The 7,751-nt window shown below is 41.9% G+C and overlaps 1 long non-coding RNA gene across 1 annotated transcript in view; it reads left to right on the plus strand.

Moving 5' to 3' along the window:
- Positions 1 to 7,751, plus strand: part of LOC134928535 (uncharacterized) — a 411,940-nt gene that overhangs the window by 141,646 nt on the left and 262,543 nt on the right. The gene's annotated exons all lie outside the window — the stretch shown is intronic.

A 7,751-nucleotide genomic window follows, 5' to 3' on the forward strand; every position in this document is an offset into this window, starting at 1 on the left:
ATACATAGATGATATTATCATGCAGCACACTGAGGCTGAGCACAGATATGGTATGTGACTGTGTATCGTTTTTTTTCAGGCAGAGAACGGATTTTAAATAATAAATAAAACTGGTGGTCACTAGTATAACTATCAGCAAAACTCTGCACTCTCTGAGTACTCCAGTCCTAATGCTCCCCAAAATTACTAAAATTAAATTACTAGTAAATCAAGTGTCTCACTCTCTATCTAAACGGAGAGGACGCCAGCCACGTCCTCTCCCTATCAATCTCAATGCACGTGTGAAAATGGCGGCGACGCGCGGCTCCTTATATAGAATCCGAGTCTCGCGATAGAATACGAGCCTCGCGAGAATCCGACAGCGGGATGATGACGTTCGGGCGCGCTCGAGTTAACCGAGCAAGGCGGGAAGATCCGAGTCTGCCTCGGACCCGTGTAAAAAGGCTGAAGTTCGGGGGGGTTCGGATTCCGAGGAACCGAACCCGCTCATCTCTACAATACGAGCCCGTTTTCACCTGAAAACAGGGCCATTTCACATACTGTTTCACCCGTAATCACACAGGTTTCACTTAACCTGTGTGTTTACGGATGAAACTACTTTTTATCGGCCGAGCTAATCAAATAGCTCGACCGCAGCACCCAAAGAAACATCGGGGGTTTTTACTCCCGATGTCTCTTTGGGTCAAATTGAATATCCCCCTTAGTGACTTAAACAGTAATGCAGGTTTATTTAGTGTACACAGGTGACTCAGATGTAACACTGATAGCTGTAAACAGGAGCCCATATATCACACAATGTAGCAGCATTAGGTAATGGTACTTATCAGGAGATGTCTGTGGTGGTGAAGCATGGAGGACTGCACAGTCGTGCAGTCTGACTCCCACTGTAGAGAAGATGATGCATGCACTGGAACACTGTGAGTCTCTGTAGCTGAGATCTGCTCCCGGTCTCAGGTCTGCACACTTGTACACCAGGACTCGGTCTCTCAGTCTCTGTGTGTCACACTCTCCTCACTCTCTCTGAGATGGAGGAACAGGAAGTTACATCATATAACTCCGCCTCCGAGTGACTCCTGGCCCTAGAGGTCTAACACTAGGGGATGCACCCATAGACTGGTAGACAGAAGGAAACAGGTACAGAGTGCACCATATCCTAACATACAGTACTCCCCTGGGTTATCATGTTCTAAGCCACGTTGTCAGCTGTCTTTGTCATTGATTGCTTTGCAGGGAATGCATAAGGCCTCATACAGTGCTACACGCCCGAGTGTGGATTATTAGATCTACTGTACACTAAGAAGGTCTACATTCAAGAGAACTACACTAATGGTAGACATGCATTAGGTCGACAGGGTCAAAAAGTCAACAGGGTCAAAAGGCCGACATGGAAAAGGTAGACAGTAGGAAAGGTGGACAGGGTCAAAAGGTCGACATGGAAATGGTCAACACAAAAAAAAGGTAGACACAATTTAATTTTATTTTTTTGGGGTGCTTTGTCACTTTTCTGCCACAAACAGGCCCCATTAGTGTACGACCTCTGCTCACAATGCTTCAGACAACACAGGATACTATTCCCAGTTGTAGTCCACATGGATGGTAAAGTATGCGGCAAAACATTGTCATGTCGATCTTTTGACCCTGTCAACCTTTTACATGTCGACCTGTTGAGCTGGTTGACCTTTTGAATGATCTACCTTTTACATGTCAACCTTTTAAACCTGTCAACCTAATGCATGTCAACAATTAGTGGTCGACCTATTGACTGTAGTCAATAGTCCTTTTAGGGGGAAGTGTACTAAACAGTTCAAAGAGTGGAGAAGTGAGCCAGTGGAGAAGTTGTTCATGGCAACCAATCAGCATTGAAGTAACACTGATAATTTGCAAACTATAAAATTATACAGAGCAGCTGATTGGTTGCCATGGGCAACTTCTCCACTGGCTCATTTCTCCACTCTTGTCACTGCTTAGTACATCTCCCCTTAGGGATCTATTCATGAAGCAGTGAAAAGCGTGGAGAAGTGAGCCAGTGGCAACCAATCAGCTGCTCCGTACAATTGTATAGAATACTGGTATCTTTCCATCACTGTTCAAGCATGCACTGATTACCCCCCTCTTTACTCCCTATGAAAAAACTAAATTCTGACCATAACTCAAACTACCATCCCATCTCTCAGCTCCTGTGTACCTCCAAGCTACAGTACTTGAAAGAACTGCCTACACTTGCCTCACGCACTTTATTAGTTCACACAGCTTTTTGAACCAACTTCATTATGGCTTTCATTCCCAACACTCCACAGAGACAGACCTATGGTATGGAATGATCTGGTTATTTTTATTTCTAAGTCTAATGGCCATTACTCACTTCTTATTCTTCTAGCTTTCTCTGCTGATTTTGACATTGTTGACCACTCTCTTCTCATACAAACACTACAACAGTAAAGGGGATCACAGACTTTCAACAGTCAGTCTTGCACCCTCTAACACAGGTACAGATCTATCTGAATCACCTTACATCCATTCACACACAACGTAATCATGGTCACCGCAAATTAGATTAAGTCAATAGAACCGCAAAGGGAGATGTACTAAGCAGTGAAAAGAGCTGAGAAGTGAGCCAGTGGAGAAGTCGCCCATGGCAACCAATCAACTGCTCTGTATTATTTTATAGTATGCAAATTATAAATATTACTTCAATGCTGATTGGTTGCCATGGGCAAGTTCTCCACTGGCTCACTTCTCCACGCTTTTCACTGCTTCATAAATAGACCCCATTGTCTATTTAACTCCATTACTGACAGATTCTTTTTTTCTAAAAGTCCGCTTGTAATGTGCTTATAACATAAGTCTCTCTTGGATGGTGCAGAGCCTCTTGGCTTGCAGTCTCCAAGTTATACAGAAATGAGAGTGATTTTATGATGTAGTGAGTATTCTTACTTCATGCCGCTGCACATGTCCGTGACTTGCATGAGACAGTAAAGGGGATCACAGACTTTCAACAGTCAGTCTTGCACCCTCTAACACAGGTACAGATCTATCTGAATCACCTTACATCCATCTACACACAACGTAATCATGGTGTCACAGAGCTACAGTCTGTCTGCAGCTCAGTGCATTGTGATGTCACAGAGGTACTGGCTGTCTGCAGGTGAATGCATTGTGATATCACAGAGCTACGGTCTAGCTGCCTGCAGCTGAATGCAGTGTGATGTCACAGAGGTACTATTTAGCTGACTCCAGCTGAATCCATTGTGAGGTCACAGAGGTACTGTCTTGCTGCCTGCAGCTGATTGCATTATGATATCACAGAGGTACAGTCTGTCTGCAGCTGAATGCATTGTGATGTCATAGAGGTACAGTCTGTCTGCAGCTGAATTCATTGTTATGTCACAGAGATACTGTCTAGCTGCCTGCAGCTAAATGCAATGTGATGTCACAGAGGTACTTTGTAAGTGCCGTCTGGTGAAATCATTGTGAGGTCACAGTGTTACTGTCTTGCTGCCTGCAGCTGAATGTATTGCGATGTCACAGTGGTACTTTTAATATCACAAAGGTTCTGTCCAGCTGCCTGCATTCAAAGTGATGTCACGGAGGTACGTTTTAGCTGTCTGCAGCTGAATGCCCGCTGTCTAAAGTGCCCCGGGTCCCCCTTAGCCTTATTCCAGCTCTGCTCACCAAACCCACCAGCTACTGTCAATGTGCAACATCTCACTTCCTATTTCAAGGACAAGATTGATAAAATACGAAAAAAATTATATGCTCTTCCAAAGCCAGTGAACTGCTCAATTCCCAATCTGAATCCTCTGGCACTTTCTCTTCATTTGTTCCCACAAATGAAGATGAAGTATTTACACTCTTCTCATCTACCTACAATACTGTTGTTAAAGTCCCTACTAGAGGGGGAAATGTGTTGGACCATGTTTACTGTAATATTAAGGATGCTTATGCGACTTTTAGATATCCCAATATTGGTCATTCTGATCACATGTCCCTATTTTTGGTTCCAGCATACAAAACCGTAGTCCAACGGTTTAGGCCGACCAGTACTAATATTACAGTTTGGCCCGAGGGTGCAATGCAGAAACTTCAGGATGCTTTGGAATTTACTGATTGGGGGTTGTTCATTGAAGAATCACTGGGGGATGATAATAATGTGAATGTGGACTCCCTCACCTCCATGGTCCTTGGTTATGTGTGTTGTTGCATACAGAGTGTAACAATTAAAAAGTGTGTTCGAACTTACGCAAATGATAAACCATGGATAAACGGCACGGTTCGAACCTTATTAAGTGAGAGAGACAAAGCTTTCAGATCTGGTGACCAAAATGTTTTTAGGGCTGCCCGTCAAAAATTAAAAAAGGGTATAATAGAGGCAAAAAGGGCCTTTTCTGTTAAACTTGAAAGCAAGTTTAAAAATGATAAAGATGCAAAAAGTCTGTGGAAAGGTATTCAAGATATCTCTGACTACAAAGTTAATAAGAACCCCTCTCATAAAGAGGTTGACAGTTCCCTAGGGGAGACATTAAACATATTTTATTCCCGGTTTGATAACATGGTTTCCCCTGTTGACTGGGATGGGAATCTGGAGAACGTGGAGCCCCTGGTACTGGATGAATTGTCTGTTAGACGGTGCTTTGCCAGTTCTAAATCAGGTAAGGCCCCCGGCCCAGATGGGATTCCGGGAAATGTTATTAAGACATGTGCTGAGCAGTTGGCTGGGATTTTTACCATAATTTTTAACCTTTCCCTTGCCACTTGTCATGTGCCTAAGTGTTTCAAGTCATCTATTATTGTCCCTGTCCCCAAAAATGGTAAGGCCAGTGAGCCAAACGATTACCGACCAATTGCTCTGACATCTCTTATAATGAAGGCCTTTGAAAGATTGGTTATGGGACACATAAAAAAAAAGTATCCCAGCCAATCTGGATCCTTTTCAATTTGCATATAAAGCAAATAGGTCGACAGATGACGCTGCTATCACCTTGATTCATCGTGTGGCTACCCATCTAGAATCCACATGTTCCTCTGCGAGAATTTTGTTCGTGGATTACAGTTCAGCATTTAATACAGTAATCCCAACATCATTAGTGTCTAAATTATCTCAGTTGGGATTGAACAACTTTGTATGTAGATGGATCTTGGATTTCTTGACCAACAGGCCCCAATCTGTTAGACTGCACAATTCCCTGTCAAGCGAACTTGTAATCAGTACAGGGGTGCCTCAGGGTTGTGTACTGAGTCCCCTGTTGTACTCTCTGTTTACCTATGATTGCCTCTCAAATTCGGAGTCAGTTCACATTATTAAATTTGCCGATGATATCGCAGTCGTAGGTTTAATAACTAAGGACGATGAGTCAGAATATAGATCTGAGGTCGCTAGGTTAGAAGCTTGGAGTCAAACTAATCATTTAATTCTAAACGTAAAAAAAACGAAAGAAATGATTGTAGATTTTAGGAAAACTCACAAGCAGCCCTCCTGTCCTATAGTTGTAAATAATCAGGTTGTGGAGACAGTTGAGTCCTTTAAATTCCTGGGCATTCACATCTCCAATGACCTGTCTTGGGGTACCCATACACGATGTGTTGTTAAAAAATCCCAACAACGCTTGTTCTTATTGAGGAAAATGCGTATGGCGGGAATACGTAAGGAGATTTTAGTAAATTTTTATTCAGCAATTTTAGAGAGTGTCCTCACATACGGGATTATGGTATGGTTTGGGAACTGTACTGCCGTAGAACGTAAGTCCCTTCAGAGAGTGGTTAAAACTGCAAGTAGAGTAATTGGAGTCAGCCTGCCCTGTATTCAGGATATATATGAAAAAAGGCTCCTCACTAAGGTGAGAAGTATTTTGGGAGATCTATCTCATCCAAATGGGGGGATGTTTTCTGTGTTGCCATCTAATAGGCGTTACCGTTCTATTCTTTGTCGGACTAACCGGTTAAGGGGTAGTTTTTTCCCAAAAGCAATAAACATGTTAAACCAGATAGGACCGAGATAAATTGACAATTGGGAATGTCTTGGGTTCAGGAGTGCTCTTTTCGTTCTGTTCTTATGGTCTCTGTATATGCTTGCTTTTTAGTTTCGTTGATTGTTCATTGAACTATTGATGACAATAAAGTATTATTATTATACTGCCTCTCCTCTTGATCCTATACCTTCAAAAAATCAGTAAGATGTCTCCTATGCTCATCAACGCCTTAACTAAAATCTGTAATCTCACTGTCTCTACTGGTATCTTTCCATCACTGTTCAAGCATGCACTGATTACCCCCATCTTTACTCCCTATGAAAAAACTAAATTCTGACCCTAACTCAGACTACCATCCCATCTCTCAGCTCCTGTGTACCTCCAAGCTACAGTACTTGAAAGAACTGCCTACACTTGCCTCACGCACTTTATTAGTTCACACAGCTTTTTGAACCAACTTCATTATGGCTTTCATTCCCAACACTCCACAGAGACAGACCTATGGTATGGAATGATCTGGTTATTTTTATTTCTAAGTCTAATGGCCATTACTTACTTCTTATTCTTCTAGATTTCTCTGCTGATTTTGACATTGTTGACAGCTCTCTTCTCATACAAACACTACAACAGTAAAGGGGATCACAGACTTTCAACAGTCAGTCTTGCACCCTCTAACACAGGTACAGATCTATCTGTATCACCTTACATCCATCCACACACAACGTAATCATGGTCACCGCAAATTGGATTAAGTCAATAGGACCGCAAAGGGAGATGTACTAAGCAGTGAAAAGAGCTGAGAATTGAGCCAGTGGGGAAGTCGCCCATGGCAACCAATCAGCTACTCTGTATTATTTTATAGTATGCAAATGATAAATATTACTTCAATGTTGATTGGTTGCCATGGTCAACTTCTCCACTGGCTCACTTCTCCACACTTTTCACTGTTTAGTACATCTCCCCCTAAATACAGTTACACAAATGACCACTCTAGTTAGGATAATAGTACCCTAAACTATGCACATTGCAGTAAACTATTTTTATGACAATAGGACCCTAAACAATCGCATTCGCACGTACTGTTATATTGGGTCAATATATTCTGCTACACAACTATATGTACTGACACACTCTATGCTCTATGGTAGTCAAGTGGTCGACATTTAACACCCCTTCATTCAAAGTCTTAATATAACGCACAGCATTCATAGGAGTAACACAGCCAAGCAACGCTTCTCTTCAAAAAAGGAATGCATTGGAAGTAAAAAAGTAAAAACTTATTACATTTTAGATTTAATATTAAAAAAGTGCTGTTAGACATACATACAAAATTACACATGAAATAAATGCAAAACTGTTATAAAAAAACCCCAGGATAAAATTACAGAAAACAGTACTCCGAGTCCTATATAGCCTATTTGCTTGGTAAATAACAGGGATGAAACAGCTCTCATCAGACTGAACCCCAACAAATCTGACACTTGAGAACAGTTTTCCACGGATTTTTAAACGTACCTTTTTTCCTTCAGACATCATTATGTGAGGAAACCATCCCTATGCTAACGAGGCTTACCTAAAAACGTCAGCCAGGAATTATCTGCATAACTGAAAGCCATACTAACTGACAGGAATGATCTCTCTGGACTTATGATCAGAAGGATGACTGGGTTGTCAGATGGAAGTGACTGACTTATGACATGCATACAGTATGTTAGGTTAACATAATTTCCTAACCAGTTGTGCCCCTTGAAAGACGTCATCTACGGTAGTTTCCTCGACCCCTGC

The sequence above is a fragment of the Pseudophryne corroboree genome, chromosome 5 (assembly GCF_028390025.1).
Source record: "Pseudophryne corroboree isolate aPseCor3 chromosome 5, aPseCor3.hap2, whole genome shotgun sequence".
Taxonomy (NCBI): Eukaryota; Metazoa; Chordata; class Amphibia; order Anura; family Myobatrachidae; genus Pseudophryne; species Pseudophryne corroboree.